This window comes from Stegostoma tigrinum, chromosome 27, assembly GCF_030684315.1.
Source record: "Stegostoma tigrinum isolate sSteTig4 chromosome 27, sSteTig4.hap1, whole genome shotgun sequence".
Lineage (NCBI taxonomy): Eukaryota > Metazoa > Chordata > Chondrichthyes > Orectolobiformes > Stegostomatidae > Stegostoma > Stegostoma tigrinum.
Window position 1 is genome coordinate 47503409 of NC_081380.1, and position 22907 is coordinate 47526315.

The 22907-nt window shown below is 44.4% G+C and overlaps 1 protein-coding gene across 1 annotated transcript in view; it reads left to right on the top strand.

The window, feature by feature from the left end:
- Positions 1–7153: 7153 nt before the first annotated feature.
- LOC125464514 (unconventional myosin-Ic-like) overlaps positions 7154–22907 on the top strand; it is a 145125-nt gene continuing 129371 nt past the window's right edge. The window contains exon 1 of the mRNA XM_048556950.2: positions 7154–7328. The gene's annotated coding sequence lies outside the window, so the exon portion shown is untranslated. The remainder of the gene's footprint in view (positions 7329–22907) is intronic.

A 22907-nucleotide genomic window follows, 5' to 3' on the forward strand; every position in this document is an offset into this window, starting at 1 on the left:
AATGCAATGGCCCTGAGCAAGCACGTGGGCCACGTGGGATGTAGTGGTTTTAACAAGGTCAGTCAGGTGGAGCTCATAGAATATGAGTTCTCTGATTGGGGCTGTTAATCTGGTTCCAATCAAGGACCCCTGGCTGACATATGAGCATGAGTTCCAAAGGTTCCATGTTCTCTGGGAGCTAGATCTGAGGAAGTCGGATCAGCATCGAAGACTCTCCACTTGTAACTAAAGGATGACTTGGTGATGGGATACTGGCCTCTGTTACTTCACCACCAACATCCTCCTTTTGTCTCCTTGAATTCAGTGACCTGGGATAAATGGAATGGGACTTCATGGGATCACTGTGCCATGCCGTAATACAGAGTATTGTACATGATGCACCCAGTATTTGTCCCTGGGAATTATATGGAAGCAAGTGAAACAAATTACACGACTGTTTCTATTATGCAAGTTACAATTCGTCCATAAGAACCAAAAGAACTGCGGACGCTGTAAATCAGGAACAAAAACAAAGTCGCTGGAAAAGCTCAGCAGGTCTGGCAGCATCTGTGGAGGAGAAAACAGTTGAGGAAGGGTCACTGGACCAGAAATGTTAACTCTGTTTTCTCCTCCACAGATGCTACCAGACCTGCTGAGCTTTTCCAGCAACTTTGTTTTTGTTACAATTGCTCCAGATGAATTTCCATTAGTCAGCAAATCTGAATGAACAATCTTGACTACTGTTCTGTCTCTGCTGTTGATTTTACTGGTTTTATAAAATGTGAAGCGGTAATTCATGGCAGTTACTCTACCACGGGTGAACACCGGCCATCTGTGGCAAGGCCTACATAACATGATGGGCTACAAGGTGAAGCAGAGCAGAATATGGACAAAATTACATCCCTCCCCGATGTGCTCAATACATTTGGGCCCAGTGAAATGGTGTCAACCGTCCCGACAGCCTCAGATGCAGCTGTTTCCACAGGATGTAGCTGAGGCAATAAACAGATATTTTGTGTCGGTCTTCACAGTGGAAGACACAAATACCATGCCAATAATTGATGACAAGGACTGTATGGCAGGTGAGGACCGAGAAATGATAATTATTACTGAAGAGGAAGTGTTTGACAAGCTAATGGGGCTGACGGTAAATGAGTCTCCTGGCCTTGATGGAATGCATCCCAGGTTACTAAGAGGGATGGCAGGGGTAATAGCAAATGGGCTCATGGTAATTTACCAGAATTCAGTGGATTTCTGGGGCTGTTCCAGCAGATTGGAAAACAGCAAATGTGGCATCGTTGTTTAAAAAAAGAAGGTAGACCAAAGGTAGGTAACTACAGGTCCATTAGCTAAACTTCTGTAGTAGGGCAAATGCTTGAATCTATCACCAATGAAGAAACAGCAAGACACCTAGTTAGAAATTGTCCTGTTGGACAGAAGCAGCATGGATTCATGAATGGTAGGACATATTAAACTAATTTACTGGAATTCTTTGAGGACATTACAAGCGCAATAGACAACGGTGTATCTGGATTTCCAGAGGGCATTCAACAAGGTGCCTCACAAAAGATTGCTGCACAAGATACAGGTGCGTGGTGTTACAAGTAATGTATTAGCATGGTTAGGAGATTGGTTAACTAACTGGAAGCAAGAGTGGGGATAAATAAGTTGTTTTCTGCTTGGCGATCAGTGGCTAGTGGTGTGTTTCAAGGATGTGAAAGGCCCACAATTATCAACAATTTCCATAGATGATTGAAGTTGAGGATCAAATGTAGTGTATCAAAGTTTGCAGATGACAGTAAGAAGAGTGGTAGTGCAAAGTGTGCAGAGGACACCAAAAATCTGCAGATGGATATAGACAGGTTAAGTGTGTGGAAGATGGAGTACAATGTTGTTAAATGTGAAGTCATCCATTTTGGTAGGAATAACAGCAAAATGGACTGTAACATAAATCATGCTGCCATGCAGAGGGACCTGGATATCCAGATGCATTAATCACAAAATGTTGGTTTGCAGGTGCAGCAGATAATTAAAAAGGCAAATGGAATATTATCCTTCATTGCTAGAGGGATGGAGTTTAAAAACAGGGAGGTTATGCTGCAGCTGTATAGGGTCCTGGTGAGGCCACACCTAGAGTACTGTGTACAGTTTTAGTCTGCTTACTTGAGAAAGGATGTACTGGTAGTGGAGGGGGTACAGAAGAGCTTCACTAGGTTGATTTCGGAGTTGAGAGGTTTGGCTTGTGAGGAGATATTGAGTAGACTGGGACTATAATCATTGAAATTTACAAGAATGAGAGGGGATCTTATTGAAACTTATAAAATTATGAAGGCAATAGATAAGATAAAAGCAGGGAGGTTATTTCCACTGGTGGGTGAAACTAGAACTAAGAGGGCAACTAAGCCTCAAAATAAGGGGGAACTGATTTAGATTTAGCAGATTTAGGATTAAGTTGAGGAGGAACTTCTTCACCCAAAGGGTTGTGAATCTGTGGAATTCGCTGCCCTGTGAAGCAACTAAAGCTACCTAGTTGAGTATTTTTAAGGCAAAGATAGATTTTGTTACAGTAAAGGAATTAAGGGTTATGGTTAGTGAGTGAGTAAGTGGATCCACGAAAAGATCAGCCATGATCGTATTGAATGGCGGAGAGACTCAAGGGGCTAGATGGCCTACCCCAGCTTCTATTTCTTATGTTCTTAATACCGGCACCCTGCAAGACTGCATAAATAACCCGTTACTATACTGCCTGCACTCATGAGTGTGTGACCAAATTTCTCCTGAACTCCATTTACTAGTTTGCTGATGACACCACTGTTGTCAGTCCGATAACATACAATGATGAGACAGGATACAAGAAAGAGATAGAATGCATAGTGTCATCATGTAAAGATAACAATCTATCCCTCAATGTCAGCAAAACTAAAGACTTGATCATCAACTTCAGGAAGCAAGGAGGAGGACATGCTCCTATCTACATCAATGGAGTTGAGATGGAGATGGGTATCAAGTTGCTAGAAGTGATGATAACCAACAATCCATCCTGGACCACTCGCATTGATGCGTTGGTCAAGATGGCACAACAATGCCTCTCTTTCTCAGGAGGCTAAGGAAATTTGGCATGTATATAATGACTCTCAACATCCTTCATAGATGCACCATAGAAAGCGTTCTATCTGGAGGCGTCATGGCTTGGTATGGCAACTGCTCTGCCCAGGACCGTAAGAAATTAGAGAGAGTTGTGAACACAGCCCAGACCATCACGCAAGCTAACCCTCAATCTGCTGACACCACCTACACTTCTCACTGCCTTGGAAAGGCAGCCAATATCATCAAAGTCCCCTCCCACCCTGGTTATAATCTCTTCCAACCTCTTCTGTCAGGTAGAAAATATAAAAGCTTCAACACATTTATCGACAAGTTCAAGTACAGGTTCTTCGCCGCTATTATTGACCTATGAATAGACCTCTGAAACTTTGCAGCTGTAACTTTCTATTCCTCATTGTGTTCTATCATCTTATGATCTTTGTACGCTAAGATCTGTCTGTTCTGCATGGAAAGCAAAACTTCTTACCGTACCTAGATACATATGGCAACAATAAACCAAATCAAATCAAGTCCCAAATGTGTCCATTCCTCTTAATTATTTGATACTTCCAATGGAATTTGCCTCCGACTCTCCCTAACAAATCTCAGTCACCCAGCCTGCGTTTTGTATTCCCAACATAGAGAAGACCACAGTGTGAGCAGGAATACAGTAGACTAGATTAAGTGAAATGCAGGTAAATTGCTGCTTCACCTGGAAAGTGGGTCTGGGGCCTTGAATAGTGAGAAGAGGTAAATGGGCAGGTGTCATCCCTTCTGCAATTCCATTGGAAGGTTCTGTGGGGAGTGAGGAGGTTTTGGGAGTGGAAGAGGAGTGGGCTACGGTGTCCTGGAGGGAGCAGTTCCTGCAGAATGCTGACAAGGAGGGGAGTGCATGTCTGGTGGATGCCTTCTGGTAAGGATAGGGGGAAAACAGCTTATACACCCTTGGATGCAGGTGGTTGTGAGGTGGGAAGTGAGGACAATAGAGACCCTATTGTTGTGGGAGGGAATGGAATGGAAGGTGTGAGGCCAGAAGTACAGGAAATGGGTTGCACACAGCTGTCAATCACAGTAGTGGGGAATCCTTGATTGAGAAAAGCAGTGGACATTCCTGGCGCCCCTTCTGGAAAGTAGCATCAACAGAACAGATGTGACAGAGCCTTTGGCTTTGATCTTTATGTCGTCATTGTTTACAGGAATAGTGCCAGAAGACTGGAGGATAGCAAATGTTGTCCCCTTGTTCAAGAAGGGGAGTAGAGACAACCCTGGTAATTATAGACCAGTGAGCCTTACTTCAGTTGTGGGTAAAGTGTTGGAGAGGATTATAAGAGATAGGATTTATAATCATCTAGAAAGGAATAATTTGATTAGGGATAGTCAGCACGGTTTTGTGAAGGGTAGGCAGTGCCTGACAAACCATATTGAGTTCTTTGAGAAGGTGACCAAACAGGTGGCTGAGGGTAAAGTGGTTAATGTGGTGTATATGGATTTCAGTAAAGCATTTGATAAGGTTCCCCATGATAGGCTATTGCAGAAAATACAGAGGCACGAGATTGAGGGTGATTTAGCAGTTTGGATCAGAAATTGGCTAGCTGTAAGGAGACAGGGTGGTGGTTGATGGGAAATGTTAATCCTGGAGTTCAGTGACTAGTGGTGTACCGCACAGATCTGTCTTGGGGCCACTGTTTTTTGTCATTTTTATAAATGGTCTGGATGAGGGCGTAGAAGGATAGGTTAGTAAATTTGCGGATGATACTAAAGTCGGTGGAGTTGTGGATAGTGCGGAGGGATGTTGCAGGTTACAGAGGGACATAGATAAGCTGCAGAGCTGGGTTCAGATGTGGCAAATGGAGTTTAATGCAGAAAAGTGTGAGGTGATTCACTTTGGAAGGAGTAACAGAAATGCAGAGTACTGGGCTAATGGTAAGATTCTTGGTAGTGTAGATGAGATTAGAGATCTTCGTGTCCATGTGCATAGATCCCTGAAAGTTGCCACAAAGGTTGATAGGGTTGTTAAGAAGGCGTAGGGGATGTTTGGTTTTATTGGTAGAGGGATTGAGTTTCGGAGCCATGAGGTCATGTTGCAGCTGTACAAAACTCTGGTGTGGCCGCACTTGGAATATAGCATACAGTTCTGGTCGCTGCATTGTAGGAAGGATGTGGAAGCATTGGAAAGGAGATTTACCAGGATGTTGCCTGGTATGGAGGGAAGGTTTTATGAGGAAAGGCTGCGGGACTTGAGGCTGTTTTCATTAGAGGGAAGATTAAGAGGCAACTTAATAGAGACATACAAGATGATCAGAGGATTAGATAGGGTGGACAGTGAGAGCCTTTTTCCTCGGATGGTGACGGCCAGCATGAGGGGACATAGCTTTAAATTGAGGGGTGATAGATATAGGACAGATGTCAGAAGTAGGTTCTTTACTCAGAGAGTAGTAAGGGTGTGGAATGCCCTGCCTGCAACAGTAGTAGACTCGCCAAGTTTAAGGGCATTTAAATGGTCATTGGATAAACATATGGTTAATAGTGGAATAGGGTAGGTTAGATGGGCTTCAGATTGGTTTCACAGGTCGGTGCAACATCGAGGGCTGAAGGGCCTGTACTGTGCTGTAATGTTCTATGTTCTATTTCATCATTACCTAAGAACACATTAAGAAGCATAAACATAAGTACAGCCTCGTGAATATAACCATGTCATGGGCAGATTTTAGACATTGTGATCAGAGATAATGGGAACTGCAGATGCTGGAGAATCTAAGAGAACAAAGTGTGAAGCTGGATGAACACAGCAGGCCCAGCAGCATCTCAGGAGCACAAAAGCTGACGTTTCGGGCCGAGGCCCTTCATCAGAGGTTTTAGTCATTGCCAGGTTTCCATTTGAACACTGCAGAAACCAACAGTTAAACAGAGGAATGCTTGCGATTATTTTTTAAAGTGTGCCGAAGAATACTCCAAACGTTAACTGTTTCTCTCTCCATTGATGCTGCCAGACCTTCTGCTGTCTATTATTTTATTTCAGATTTTCAGCGTCTGCAGTATTTTATGTTCATTATTTTTCTCACTGTGTAGCCCTTTCCACATGTAACCGAAACAGTGCAAATACCGCACGTCAGATAGTGGCCTTAGGCTTCAGGAAGTCTTCAGATTGTACCTTTGATTATTTCAGTGGGACATGGCTGAGAGGAGAGTGAAGTCTCATTATTTTACAGAAATGTGTCAGATTTCCGGTATTATTCATACAAATCATCTGCAGAATTGACATTTCCATATCGCAAGGGAAATTCTACTGCACTTAATTCCCCTCACACTCACAAGTTGGGAAATGACTTGTAAAAAGTCCTAGTGATTCAGAAACTGTAACAGGGAGGGACCCAGATTTGGGCGCAGTTCCCTTGGAACCTGAATATGACATTGGGTCGATAATTAGAAATGTTGTATTGTCTGTTCGTGGGGTTACTGAAGCCGTGGACAACCTAATATATTGATTAATGTAACTGATCTCATTCGAACTGATACTATAATTCAGCGCTGTAATGTTCTATGTTCCATTGAGTCGGCTGTGCATTAATTAAGCAGAAGTTTGCCTTTAAAAGTACCTGCGCTGATTAAACGGAGAATTAGCACTTTCCTTTTCCGACTGGGTCTGAGAGAGAATAAAAATGATCACTTTCCGTATAAAATGCCCTCGGCCCAGTTTTAGCACTCACCCTTACCCCGATCAGCCACAAAACCCACCCATTATTTCCCTGCCTCTACTTCTTTAAATAGAATCCTCTTTTTGGGTTTCGCCTCACCCCACAGGGAGGCCGAGGGGTATAACTGAGCTTCTAAACCTCCCGACGAACTGATTCGTCTTTCACTTGCTGAGTAATGGCGAAAAAAAACTGAAATTCTGAAAATGCCGATTCCGGTTCACTCCAAGCCTGAAGCTAATCAGGTGCCTTGGTCACTGACCCCCGCCCCCAGACATTGTCAGAAGTTTGATACATTCAAAAGGAAATTCCCTTGGGATCCCCTGACGTCATCGTACGATGATATCATTGGTCCGTTGGTGGTGATTGGCAGAGAGCTGTTCCTGTTGCAAGGTCATTGTGTCTGGAAGGTGTGGTTTGGGGCTCACACATTCCCCTGGATGGGAAGGGATCCTGGCCAGCTTGGCCCTACAGTAAGGAGCTGTCCTTCAAACACCCACTCTCCCCCTAGGATTTTACAGATCTTCCTGGTCGGGATACTGCTGCCAGCTATAACCCACCCATCGGTGCCTGGTAAGTGTGCATCGTGGATGTGTGAGATTTCACAACGTGCTCCGGTCTTTCGTTCACCCACACAGGCTGCTCACTGCCCTACAGTGAGGAGTGTATTGAAGGTTTCTGGGGATTTAAGCAGATGCTGCACATGGAGGTACTCACGTTGGATTAACGCACCGCGACACTGGAACAGACCAAATCGTAACATTCATCTCTGAAAACAATTGAACTGTGAGTCCCAGATTAGCCTAGTGATCTGTAGGAAGGGATGAATGGATGTGCTGGTCCAGTTGGGATCTCCTCTGATCTTGTGCAGCATTTTGTATGGCAAGTGTGAACCAGGATAGTGGGAGTGTCTCCTGTACATTAACATGAAGATTCTGTATTAAAGATGCCTGGATGATTGTATTAAAGATGTCTGTGGTTTGCAGCTAAAGGCCCACCTACCAACTGCTGTTCATTTATGGGGAAACACTGGTCACATTGGAACTTAACAAGGCAAAAAGGAATTGGTCTATGAAGAGGTGACTAAATGCTTTCTAGACTGAAATGTTTTAGAAGTGTCTCAGTATAATTATAAGTTTAGGCCAAAGGGTAGAACAAGATGTATAGTTTTGTAACCCTGAGAAGAAACTTTCCAGTAATTAAAAAAAGAGAGATGTTGATGATGGTGACATCTCCTTCGATCTGTACCACAGTAAAGGGAGAGCGACCATTAATATCCAATGTACACATGTGCTGTTCACAAGAGTATTTTGTCATTGATCTGGGATTAGGGCAGGAATCAGGGCAGGCTCCACTCCCCAAAACCATGTAGTCTAGTCTTAACCTTTGGTGTTCAGCATCCTCCCACCTGCCACCACACCACCACCAGTCACTTACATCCAAATATTTTAAAGTTTGCACTGAGTTAAACAATCTCAGCTGGAAAGCCTCAATATTAGTGGCTTAATGAGAGTAGGTGAGCCGAAATTGACAGCTTTCTGAATTGGTACTGTATTCAATAACTATAATTTCTAACTGGTTATGTTATGGTCAGGGGAGAGGGAAGGTGGGACCTACCTTAAACTGTTGAATGACCAGCTTGTTCTCTTTCCATGGACACTGCCTGACCTGTTGTGATTCCAGCATCTGCAGTAATTTGTTCCGACATTGAATGAATAGTGTTGCCTTGGGTGAGCTTGTTTACAGAATTTTCAGCCAATGTTAAAATCGAACACCGGAGCTGCAATGGGTTGATCCCTTTGAGAGAGAGGGAGAGAATCAGGAGAGAAAATATTTGAGCAATGTTAAATGAATATTACTACTTGATGTACGTTACACTTGTCTTCATCTTCGCCTGACTGAATTGTTGTACCATATTGACTTGCAGTGTCACTTTTCAAACTTAACTGCCAAGAATTTCCTTCAGTATTTTCCACTTCACAAAAATAATTGAAAATATGTTGCAGAACTTGGGAAAGTATCATCTGGTCAGGAACTGAGCAAATAATACATTCTTCTTAGCTAGGTTGATGCTGACTGAGCTGCTACTTTGTCACTAGAAGGTTTCTTTTGCCATTTCCATGCCGCACTGTTTACGTGCTGATTCCTTGAGACGAAGTGATGTTGAATAATTTCAAAAGTGTCCAATCTTTAACAGTCCTTCTATTTGAGTAAATTTTTTTGATTTATCTCCATAAAAAGCATTTTAAGAAATTGAAAATAAAATATCCAACCCTGTCAGACAGACTAAATAGGGTGGAGTTAATATCCTCAGAGCAGAGAAGGCTGAGTTGGAGTCGAATTAAGGTGTACACAATTTAGAGGGGCGTGGACAGAGAGCATATGGAGAAACTTTTCCCCTTAGCACGGAAGTCAATAACCACAGGACACAGTTCTAAACATGCTTGAGCATACCTGGAATTCAATGCCTGAAAGGATGGTAGCAATGTGAAACCTCAAGACATTTCAAGGACTACTCCAATGAGCCCCTGAAACATCCTAATGTACAATACAATGGGTCAAGTACTGGAAAATGGGATGTTCGATGACTGGCATGGACATGACAGGTCTTTCCTTTTCTTTTAAACTCTGTCTCAATAACTTGGAAAACTCACCTTGTTAACATCTAAGGTCTTGTGTCCCAATTGGGGGAGTTGAAACAAAGAAACAAAGAAACCTATAGCACAGGAACTGGCACTTTGGCCCTCCAAGCCTGCGCCGATCAAGATCCTCTGTCTAACCTGTCATCTATTTTCTAAGGGTCTGTGTCCATTTGCTCCCTGCCCATCCATGTACCTGTCCAAATATATCTTAAAAGACGCTAATGTGTCTGCGTCTACCACCTCCACTGGCAACGCATTCCAGGCACACACCACCCTCTGTGTAAAGAACTTTCCACGCATATCTCCCTTAAACTTTCCTCCTCTCACTTTGAACTCATGACCCCTAGTAATTGAGTCCCCCACCCAGCATGCCGTATGCCTTCTTGACCACCCTGTTGACCTGCGTTGTCACCTTCAGGAAACAATGGACCTGAACACCCAGATCTCTCTGTTCATCAATTTTCCCCAGGGCTTTTCCATTTACTGTGTAGTTCACCCTTGAATTAGATCTTCCAAAATGCATCACCTCACATTTGCCCGGATTGAACTCCATCTGCCATTTATCTGCCCAATTCTCCAGTCTATCTATATTCTGCTGTAATCTCTGACAGTCCCCCTCACTATCATCTACTCCACCAATCTTAGTGTCATCAGCAAACTTGCTGATCAGACCACCTACACCTTCCTCCAGATCATTTACGTATATCACAAACAACAGTGGTCCCAGCACAGATCCCTGTGGAACACCACTGGCCACAGGTCTCCAATTTGAGAAACTCCCTTCTACTACTGCCCTCTGTCTCCTGTTGCCCAGCCAGTTTTTTTATCCATCGAGCTAGCACACCCTGGACCCCATGTGACTTCACTTTCTCCATCAGCCTGCCATGGGAAATCTTATCAAACGCCTTACTGAAGTCCATGTACATGACATCTACAGCCTTTCCCTCATCAATCAACTTTGTCACGTCCTCAAAGAATTCTATTAAGTTGGTAAGACATGACCTTCCCTGTACAAAACCATGTTGCCTATCACTGATAAGCCCATTTTCTTCCAAATGGGAATAGATCCTATCCCTCAGTATCTTCTCCAGTAGCTTCCCTACCACTGACGTCAGGCTCACCGGTCAATAATTACCTGGATTATCCTTGCTGCCCTTTTTAAACAAGGGGACAACATTAGCAAGTCTCCAGTTCTCTGGGACCTCACCCGTGTCTAAGGACACTGCAAAGATATCTGTTAGGGCCCCGACCATTTCCTCTCTCACTTCCCTCAGTAACCTGGGATAGATCCCATCCAGACCTGGGGACTTGTCCACCTTAATGTCTTTTAGGATACCTAACACTTCCTCCCTCCTTATGTCAGCTTGACCTAGACTAAGCAAACATCTATCCCTAGCCTCAACATCCGTCATGTCCCTCTCCTTGGTGAATACCGATGCAAAGTACTCGTTAAGGATGTCACCCGTTTTCTCTGACTCAGCGCATAACTTTCCTTCTTTGCCCTTAAGTGGGCCAATCCTTTCTCTAGTTACCCTCTTGCTCTTTATATATGAATAAAAGGCTTTGGGATTTTCCTTAACCATGTTTACCAGCAATATCTCATGTCCTCTCTTAGCCCTCTTAATCCCTTTTTTCAGATTCGCTCTACATTCCCGATTTTCTAGCAAAGCGTCGTCTGTCTTCAGTCGCCGAGACCTCATGTATGCTTCCTTTTTTCTCTTGGCTCATCTCACAATTTCACCTGTCATCCATGACTCCCTAATCTTGCCTTTTCTATTCCTCATTTTCACAGGAACATGTCTCTCCTGCACACTAATCAACCTCTCCTTAAAAGCCTCCCACATATCAAATGTGGATTTACCTTCAAACAGTTTCTCCCAATCTACATTCCTCAGATCCCGCTGAATCTTGGTGTAGTCGGCCTTCCCCCAGTTTAGTACTCTTCCTTTAAGACCACTCCTATCCTTGTCCATGAGTATTGTAAAACTTACGGAATTGTGGTCGCTATTTCTAAAGTAGTCCCCTACTGTAATATCAACCACCTGGCCCATGGACTAGTCAAGTAATAGTTCAACAGAATCCTACTCAGACTCTCAAATATCTTAACACAAAAGAATCAGACCTCTGCAACCTGGACATTTATTGACCCTGTTGCAGGATATACCCACCAGTGGTGAAATAATCAACATGAGGGATACAGCTACTTGACCTCAGTACTTATATGGCGAATCCAGTTCAGTTTCTGGTCAATGGTGACCCCCAGGCTGTTGAAAGAGCAGGATTCAGCATTGGTAATGCCATTGAATATCAAGGGATAAGGGTTAGATTTTGTCACATGTTGGAAATGATAATTGCCTGGCATTTGTGTGGTGCACATGTTACTTTCCACTTGTCAGCCCAAGCCTGCACACTGCCCACGGCAATGTCATCAGCATTTTGAAGCTACACGATGGAGGTGCTGGAGACCTTGCCATTGGCCTTGAACTTATTAAGGTTAAACAGCCTGCCTTCCTTATGGTAAATGATTTGCGTTCCATTGGGCAGGTTTTGGTCAGTAAGATGGAGGACGGTGGCAATGAAAATGGTGAACAGGGTAGGTGCGATGATGCAGCCCTGTTTGACCCCTGTCTCCATGGTGGAAGGCTCAGACTCCAATTCATGGTTGCAAACATGTCATCATACAGCAGCCTCAGCATCCTGGTTACCTTATAGGGCAGCCACATCGTGATGGTATCTGCCAGACAGCCTTCTGGTTAATTGTGTCAATGCCCATAGATTGATTGAAGACCATGTAAAGCAATAGCTTCTGTTCCTAGAATTTTTCTTGTAATTGACATGCTGTGAAGATCATGTCTGTTGTTCCTCAGCATGGGCAGAAGCCACACTGTGATTCAGGAACTATTTCCTGTAATAATGGTAGAAGTCTGTTGACAAGGACACATGCAAGTACTTGCCAGTGATTAACAGAAGGGAGATGCCTCTAATTCTTACAGTCTGCATTGTTATCCTTTGTGAATGTGGTCACAGTCAGAGCATCCCTGAGCTCTGAGAGGAGTTCTTCTTTGAGCCAAATTTTTCAGCAGCAAAGCATGAATGCGTTCATGGAGCTATGGGCCACCCTGCTTTATGATTGCTGCAGGAATCCCATCTGAGCCAGTAGTCTTGTTGTTTCTGAGGGTCCTTATAACTTCTTGCCCTTTGGTTGCAGTAGGAAAATCTTCCATGTCAACTTGCATGGATTTCTGGGGGATTTGGTTGATGATTTCCAAGTTAACATTGGTATTAGGGTTGAGGAGTCCTTGGAAATGCTCTCTCCAGTGGGTGCTTATCACCTTATTATCCTTAAGTTGTTTTTCTCTGTCTTCAGAGCACAGGGGTTTAGACCATGGTAGCTTGGATCGTATATTGTCTTAGTGGCGCTGAAGAAGCCTCTTGTGTCACCAGCATCTGCCAGCTGCTGGAATTCCAAGGTCTCATCAGTCCATGGTTTGTTTTTGAGTTTCCCTTACTCTTTTCTAGACTCTTAGCTTTGGCACAGGCTGTTCGGTTGGCCTTGCAGTTGATGTCGTTCTGCCTTTTCTTGGAGATGAGCAGTTCAATTTTCGTGTCATTCTCATTGAATCAGTCCTGGCTTTTCCTGGATTTGTACCTGAGGGTGTTATTGCTGGTACTGAGAATGGTTGATTTAAACAGACTCCGTTAATCTCCTATGTCCTCTGGCCTGTAAATGTTGCATAGTGACTGAGTCACCCAGACGTTTGATGTTGAATCTCAGTTGGATCTGCATCTTCTGAACCCTCCTCTTTCTGTGTAGGTAGTCTGATGGATGGTGTGGAAGAGATAAAGTGGTGATCAGTCCAGCAGTCATGTGAGCCACTGATATCCCTGGTGACATTCACATCCTGAAGGTCCCTGGAGCGAGCAATGACACAATCAATGAGACGCCATTGTTTTGAGCTTGGGGGCCTCCAAGATACCTCTGGATTTGTTTTTCTGATGGAAGAGTGTCTTTGTGATGGGGTTGTATGCAACACATTTTTTGAGAAGGACTCTATTGTTGCCAATGCCTTCCCTTCCCTTCCTATTGTGCCATTCCAAAGGTTGTGGTCTTGACTGACCCTGGCATTGAAGTCTCCAAAAAGAGTTAATCTAGTCCTTCTTGGAGAAGCTTGAGAACAGTGTGTCAAAGTTGGCATAGAAAGTCTGTTTTACTACCTCCTCCAAGTCAAGGGTTGGGGCATAAGGGCTCACGCTGTAGCCGTCTGATTGTTGGTGAGCTTTAGGTGGATGGTCATGAGTTAGTCATTGATCCCACAGAAAGTTCAGAGAGGCAACTGAGGAACTGGTTCTTAATTGCAAATCCAATACCGTGAGTTCTGGGCTCGTCAGCCTTCCCTCTCCAGAAGAGGTGTAACCACCTTCTACCTCCTTCAGTTACCTGCATCTGCGAGGCAGGTTTCAGAAAGGGCAGGTTTCAGAAAGGGCAGATTTCAGAAAGGGCAGGTTTCAGAAAGGGCAGCTAGGTCGATCTGGCATCTCTTCAGTTCTCTGACTATGATCACGTTTCTGCTCTCAAGTTGGTCACTGTGTGCTGGCTCCATCAGGGTTCTTACATTCCAGGTTCCAAAGTCTATTCATCTTCATTTCTGACCATATGTGAGTGATCCCTCTGGGCGCAGTAATCCAGTACTTCACTACTTGTGAAAATGCCTCAGGATATAGAACATAGAACATAGAACATAGAACAGTACAGCACAGAACAGGCCCTTCAGCCCACAATGTTGTGCCGACCATTGATCCTCATGTATGCACCCTCAAATTTCTGTGACCATATACATGTCCAGCAGTCTCTTAAATGACTCCAATGACCTTGCTTCCACAACTGCTGCTGGCAACGCATTCCATGCTCTCACAACTCTCTGCGTAAAGAACCTGCCTCTGACATCCCCTCTATACTTTCCACCAACCAGCTTAAAACTATGACCCCTATGTTGTGAAAGGCTCTATAGAAATGAAAGTTTTGTTTGGTTAAGCAGCAATCCCGTGGCAACAAGATTTCGGTAATGTATCAAACCACATTGACCAAGTTCATACTGTGTGGTATATTCTTCTGAACTGTTCTCCACAGGGCTGTTGTGAACTGTTTCTCAGATTATATGGGTATGCATACGTTTGTATGGTCAAACCTATGTTTGCTTGATTTATAAAAGGTACCTAGTTGAAAAATTTTGTTTGAAGCTGTCACACAGAGATTAAGCAACTGTACTTTAAATAATGCTCTCCATTTCACACTTAAATCAAAGCATGCATCTTGCCACTGACTGAAGATACTCATTGTTTAAAAAGTCTTTCAGAAGATATTGTACCACCTCTGCTCCATATTCTAGGAAAAGGACGTGAAAGTGGGCAAACTGGTTTACCTGAGAGAAACAATGCCGTAGTGTTTCACTGTTATTGCTGGCAGTTCAGCTAAGTGTTACAATGGGCGTGTGAAATTTAATGTGCATTGCTGGTTAACTGATAGCATCCAAGTAGTGGAGATAATGGGAACTGCAGATGCTGGAGAATTCCAAGATAATAAAATGTGAGGCTGGATGAACACAGCAGGCCAAGCAGCATCTCAGGAGCACCAAAGCTGACGTTTCGGGCCTAGACCCTTCATCAGATGAAGGGTCTAGGCGCGAAACGTCAGCTTTTGTGCTCCTGAGATGCTGCTTGGCCTGCTGTGTTCATCCAGCCTCACATTTTATTATCTTAGCATCCAAGTAGTGGCTACAGGAAAAATCAAGGACTGAAACTTAAATTTGTTTGATGCCACATCTAAACCAGAAGAGATGTGTGACGGGATTTCCAAATTTTATTCATGTAAGCAGAGAATATTACAAGCTATCTTGTTCACATGCACATTCTTTTAATGCATATCATTTAAAGAGCTAAGTGAGTGTTTTCTACAAGAAGTATATTATACAATATGGTTGTGTAATTGGTTAAGTGGAACTTTTTTTTTCCCTAAGACAGACTATGGATTAATGAGGAGAACAAGTTGGGTGTGTGGGGAGCCATTATCCAAAAGAATCAGATTCTTAAATGTGGGTTCAAAAATGTACTGTTACATAGATGTGTGGTAAGATTTTATGAACTAATGTTATGACCCATTTGGAAAAGTGGCTGATTGTCAAGCCTCTCTACTCTCATGGTCACCTCAAAAGCTATTGATTTAATTGAAGCATGCAACTGATTTCACAATCTGAAGGAATCAAATTAACAGAAAACATTGATCAGGTTCCTGTATTTAACAAGAATGACTGACTGTCATGAATAACTTGTGATTGGAATTTTTCTATAAACATGTTGCTCTATTAGTTAAAACTAGAATTTCCCTTTTAGATCTGTACGCACGCAGACTGCCAGACAACCACAAAACATTGTTTTGCCCTGTACCTATTAAACCAATCACGGTGGCTCAGTGGTCATCATTGCTGCCTCATGGTGCCAGGGAGCTGGGTTCAATTCCACACTGTCTGTGTGGTGTTTGCACATTCTCCTGTGGCCTGTGTGGGTTTCCTCCGAGTGCTCCGGTTGCCTCCCACAGTCCAAAGATGTGCAGGTTTGATAGATTGGCCATGCTAAAATGCCCCATAATGTCCAGGGATGTGCAAGCTAGGTAAATTAGCCATGGCAAATGCAGGGATAGGATAGGGGAGTAGGTCTATTTGGGGTGCTCTTTGGAGGGTTGCTGTGGACTTAATGGGCTGAATGACCTCTTCCACACTACAGGGACAGAGAAGTTGTAGAGAAAATCAACTCTAATACTCAAGACGTTCATTCGTAAGTCTGATAACAGTGGGAAAAAAACCCCACCTCTTCCTCCGTGACATTGATGACTGTATCAGCGCTGCCTCTTGCTCCCCAGAGGAGCTCAAACAGTTCATCCTCTTCACCAATACCTTCCACCCCAACCTCAAGTTCACCTGGGCCATCTCCAACACATCCCTCACCTTCCTGGACCTCTCAGTCTCCATCTCAGGTAACCAGCTAGAAACTGATGTCCATTTCAAGCCCCCTTACTCCCACAGCTACCTAGAATACACCTCCTCCCACCCACCCTCCTGCAAAAATTCTATCCCCTATTCCCAATTCCTCCGCCTCCGCCGCATCTGCTCCCAAGATGAGGCATTCCACTCCCGCACATCCCAGATGTCCACGTTCTTCAAGGACTGCAACTTACCCCCCACAGTGGTCGAGAACGCCCTTGACCGTGTCTCCCACATTTCCCGCAACACATCCCTCACATCCCGCCCCTGCCACAGCCGCCCAAAGAGGATCGCCCTCGTTCTCACACACCACCCCACCAACCTCCAGATCCAAGCATCATCCTCCGACACTTCCGCCATCTACAATCCAACCCCACCACCAAAGACATTTTTCCATCCCCAACCTTGTCTGCCTTCCGGAGAGACCACTCTCTCCGTGACTCCCTTGTTCGCTCCACACTCCCCTCCAATGCCACCACACCCGGCACCTTCCCCTGCAACTGCAGGAAGTGCTACACTTGCCGCCACACCTCCTCCCTCATCCCTATCCCAGGCCCCAAGATGACTTTCCACATTAAGCAGAGGTTCACCTGCACATCTGCCAATGTGGTATACTGCATCCATTGTACCCGGTGTGGCTCCCTCTACATTGGGGAAACCAAGCGGAGGCTTGGAGACCGCTTTGCAGAACACCTCCGCTCGGTTCGCAATAAACAACTGCACTTCCCAGTCGCAAACCATTTCCACTCCCCTCCCATTCTTTAGATGACATGTCCATCATGGGCCTCCAGCAGTGCCACAATGATGCCACCCGAAGGTTGCAGGAACAGCAACTCATATTCCGCTTGGGAAGCCTGCATCCCAATGGTATCAATGTGGACTTCACCAGCTTCAAAATCTCCCCTTCCCCCACTGCATCCCAAAACCAGCCCAGCTCTTCCCCTCCCCTGACTGCATCCCAAAACCAGCCCAGCCTGTCTCTGTCTCCCTAACCTGTTCTTCCTGTCACCCATCCCTTCCTCCCAACTCAAGCCGCACCTCCATTTCCTTTCTACCACCTCATCCCACCTCCTTGACCTGTCCGTCTTCCCTGCATTGACCTATCCCCTCCCTACCTCCCCACCTATACTCTCCTCTCTAGCTATCTTCTTTTCTCTCCATCTTTGGTCTGCCTCCCCCCTCTCCCTATTTATTCCAGAACCCTGACCCCATCCCCCTCTCTGATGAAGGGTCTAGGCCCGAAACGTCAGCTTTTGTGCTCCTGAGATGCTGCTGGGCCTGCTGTGTTCATCCAGCCTCACATTTTGTTACCCTGTTCTTGAATCTGTTGGGACGTGTGTTAAAATATTTGTACCTTCTGCCCGATGGAAGAGAGAGGAGGAGAGTATAACCAGGGTGGGAGGAGTCTTTGATGTTGGCTGCTTCCCTGAGGTAGTGGGAAGTGCAGACTCTCAGAAGGAGCACTATTTTTCATGATGGACTGAGCTGTGTTCACAATTCTTTGTAATCCCTTGCTCACATGCATGCATTCCCTCTCTTGAGTGCGCTGTTCACGTGCTGTCTCTGTCTCACATGCACTCTACATGCTGTGTCTTGTGTGCATTTCTCTCTCTCTCTCTGTCTCTCTCATACATTCGCTACCTCACGCTGGCTCAGGTGTGTGCTTTATCCCTCACTCACTCACTCTCGCTCGTGCATGCTCTCTGTCTCTCTTGCTGTCACACCCACTTCCATCTAGACAGACAAGGGCAGCAGATACATGCGAACACCACCCCCTGCAAGTTCCCCTTCAAGCTACTAACCATGCTGACTTGGAAATATATCACCATTCCTCCAATGACACTCGGCCAAAATCCTGGAATTCCCTCCATAATAACATTGTGGCTCAACCCAGAACAAATGGACTGCAGGGATTTAAGAAGGCAGTGCACCATCACTTTTTAAGGGGCAATTAAGGATGGGCAAGATATGCTGTCCCAGCCAGCAAAGCGCACATCCCACAATGACAAAAAACCACACAGTCACATGCTCACATGTGCGTACATACACACTTCTAAATGTGGACACACCCCTCCCCAAGTGAATTTGCTTTTTATATTTATATTTCTGAAATAGTCATTTTATAAAGAAAATTACTTCAATTCTACAAATGCAGTAATTCCTTTCATGAATATTTATTTATTCTTTTTTTCTTCAGATACAATGGTATTTAATTTGGGTTGCCTCCTGATTGTATGACCAGAGAGGAGGGATGGCTTCATCCCCAGGTCTGGGACTTTAGGGTTCTGAGCTTACTGGATTGACTCTCCAGTGGGAGACCTGAGGTTTTAGTTAATGCTTTTTGTTTCCATTTACGTTAAACCACTAACTGAGTTGCTGAGTGTAAGAACTGATGATATATAGCCTAAAAATATGATAAGGTTAAAAACTAGAAGAACTTAGGCCTCTTGTGGAGGAGTGGTATGTCCCTAACTGTGGACCAAAAACCCAGGTTCAAGTCCCACCTGCTCCAGGAGTGTACAGTACAGGGTGATTAGAAAATTTCTAAAATGCAAGACTTCAGCTCACTCCTTTCTATTTTTATCGGGATAAACTGCAACTGTTAAGTTGCAGGCTTATTTGGCAGTTCGTAAGTCAAATACAATGTTGGCATTCAGTTGAAGAGGGCTAGAACACGAGAGCATGGACATATTGCTGAGGTTGTTTAAGGCTCTGATTAGATCATGTTTGGAACATTGTGAGCAGGTTTGGGCCCAGTATCTAAGGAATGATCTGCTGGCTTTGGAGATTGTCCAGGGGAGGTTTACAAGAATGATCCTGGGGATGAGGGGCTTGTCATATGAGGAATGTTTGTGGACTGTGGGTCTGCACACAATCAAGTTTGGAAGGATGAGTGAGATCTGATTGAAAATTAGAGAATATGGAAAGGCCTGGATAGAGTGGATGTGGAGAAGATGTTTTCGTTAGTAGAAGAGACTAGGACCCAAGAGCACAGCCTCAGAGTGAAGGTACAACCCTTTAGAAATGAGGACAAATTTCTTCAGTCAGAGGGGTGTGAATCTGTGGAACCCCTTGCCGCAGAAGGCTTTTGAGGTCGTTGAGTGTCTTTAAGACAGAGGTTCTTGATTAGTAAGGGGATAAAGAGTTAGGGGAGAAGGCAGGAGAATGGGGCTAAGAAACATATCAATGTTTAACTGAGTGGTGCAACAGATTTGACAGGCCGAGTGGTCTAATTCTGGTCCTGTGTCCCGTATCCAATGGTCTTATGGTAACTTACTGCTTCAGTGTAACTTTTTGAGAACTCCTTTAGTATCTTAATTAGCAGTGTTCTCCCCACCACTGATGACTGAATGCTGGACAGTCCTAATAGAGTCATTAGACTCCTACAGCACAGAGACATGCCCTTCAGCCCAAACTGGCCTATGCTGACCAAAATGGCCATCCACTCTGAACCCTTGCTCTCATTTCCCTGGACTTGGCCCATTTCCTTCTAAACCTTTCCTATCCATGCATTCGTCCAAATGTCTCTTAAATGTTAATGTACCCACCTCAACCACTTTCACTGGCAGTGCATTCCATATGCATACCACCCTCTATGTAAAAAAAGTTGCCCCTCAGGTTTCCATGTGTTCTTTCCTCTCTTACCTTAAACTGATGCTCTCTAGTCCTTGATTCCCTAACCCTGAGAAAAAGACTGAGTGCATTCACCCTATCCATGCCTCTCGTGATCTTATACACTCCTGTAAGATTCCCCCCTCAGTCTCCTACAGACTAAAAAAAGTCCTAGCTTGTCCAACCTCTCCCTGTAACTCAGTCCCTTGAGACCTGGTAACATCCTTGTAATTTTCTTCTGCACTCGTTCCAGTTTAATAACATCCTTCCTTTAGCAAAGTGACCAAAACTGAACGCAATACTCCAAGCATGGCCTCACCAACATCTTGTACAACTGCAACATAGCTTCCCAACTTCTATGCTCAATCCCCTGACTGATCAAGGCCAGTGTGCCAAAAGTCTTCTTCACTGCCCTGTTCGCCTGTGACTGCAACGGTGCTGCAAAATCTCAGCAAACAAACCTTATTGACTGGCTCCAATATGGAGAGCATTGGAAGGGCTGTTTGTGAAGTGAAAGTGGAACTCCATTGTGATCTTCCCCACGCTAATGTAATTTAGTGATCTTAATTCAAATCTGACCTTGATCAGCTCTTTCAAAAACTGTCTGCTGATTGCATAACCAAAAGCAAATTCCAAGATGCTGGAAATCGGAAATAAAAGGAGAAAGTGCTGGAGAAACTCATGTTTGTCAGCATGAGAGAGGAAACAGAGTTAACATGACAAATTGAATTTGACTGCTCAGCTTTCAAGAAGAGTCATATTCGCCTGTAAACATTAATTCTGTTCCTGCATAACAGACTGCAATATGTTCATGAGCTTTCTCATCATTCCCTGCCTTAGTTTTTACAAAGGAGTGGTTGGGGTAGGATATTGCATTATCTCGATAAACACCACAGCAGTCTTCAGACTGCTTAATGACTTCAAATTATTTACTTAGCAGAAATCACATTACACAGCTAGGTGTCCTGGGAGATCATGTTTATTTTAGTGTTGCTGCTGAAGAAAGCTAAGTCAAGCATTCATCTGGAACTCTATAATAGGCAAACTCCTTCACTCCTGTCCCAGATTCATCGCATGAATGGTGTGATGTTGGTACGTGTCTCTCATATGGGTTTCTCCTTTCAACTGGTTCTTCAATGTTACTTGGGCAATATCTGTCTATTCCTTCAGTTTGATTATGGTCAGTCAGTATCAGCCATGGCTCACTAAGGAGCAATGTTGCATCTGAGTTAGAAGGGGGCTGGGGGCAGGGTGGTGGGGGCGGTGGTGTTCCAGTCTCTCACTTCATGGATTTGAGTATGTAGTCCGAAGAATGTATCACACTGTTGGAGGGCCATAACTGAGGGAGCACCGTACTGTGGAGGATCAGTGCTGTCAATCATGCCATCTTTCAGATGAAACATAAAGGATTTGATGGCCATTATTTCAGAGCAGAAAAGGGGAGTTGTGAGCAAATGATCTGAGCAGGTTTGAGGTGCTGAAATTTCAATGCTGTTGTCAGTTGCCTATAACATTCTGAACCAATCTTTATCACTTAAGCAACATTGCTAACAACAGGCTGCTGCATAAAAGGAGTTTGGTGGATAGAGTATAATTGTTTATTCGGAAGGTTTTTGATAAAGTTTCTCCGTGAGGTTGGTTAGCAAAGGTAAAGTACTTGAAAGAAGTTACTGTCCAGATGTGGATTAAGGTTAATTGCCAGGCCAAAAACAGTGAGTAGGAATAAGCAGGTTATTCACGCATTAGCGAGCTGTGCTGAATGACATTCAGACTCAAAGAGCCCAAGGATGAGTACTTAGACACCAGCTGTTCACAAAAAAAAATCAATGATTCGAAGGTGAGGACCAAGGGCCTGTTGTGGTGCAGTGGTAGTGTCCCTGCTTCTGAGGCACGAAGCATGGGTTCATTTTCACTTGCTCTAGAGGTGTCCTAACATACATAGCCAAAACAGTCTATTAGAAAATATCTGGAATGGATGTAAGGACTCGGGAGCTCCTGTGGTGCCGTGTGAGTGTCCTTACCCCCGAGCTAGGAGGTCCAGGTACAAGTTCGATCCGCTCCAGAGCTGTGTCATAATATCTCTGAAAGGATTGATTATACTATATAGGGGGTACCTGATTCACAAACTTTTGCACGTACTTACGGGACCCTCTACAGGGATGCAATTTTCAAGAACTGACATCTAGAACGTATAGCACAGTACTACCACATGGTTGTGCCGAACTTTTAGCCTAAACCTAAGGCCTATGTAACCTCCACCCCTACCTTATTCGATCATCCATATGCCTATCTAGTAGCTGTTTAAATGCCCCTAATGAGGCCGATTCCACTACTCTCTCCAGCAATGCATTCCACGCCTCTACTGCTCTCTGAGTAAATAACCTACCTCTGAAGTCTCCCCATGTCTACCTCCACTCACTTTAAAACTATGCCCCCTTGTAATAGATACCTCAGCCGATGAAAAAGTCTCTGGATATCCACTCTATCTATACCTCTGAAGGGTCTGTTTCTATATTGTACAGCTCTATGAATCTTGAGCCTCTTTAAATATTTGCTGTACTGTTTTTCTCTGTCTTTAGAGCACAGTGGTTTAGACCATGGTAGCTTGGACCCTATACTGTCTTGATGGTGCTGAAGAAGCCTCTTGCGTCACTGGTGTTTTCCAGCTGCTGGAATTCTAAGGTCTCATCAGTCCATGGTTTGTTTTTGAGTTTCCCTTACTTTTTCCTGGACATCATCCTTAGCTTTGGCACAGGCTGTTCGGTGGGCCTTGCAGGTGATGTCATTCTGCCAGTCACAGAAGGCTGTCCTCTTCTTGGAGATGAGCAGTTCAATTTCCGCATCATTCTCATTGAATCAGTCAT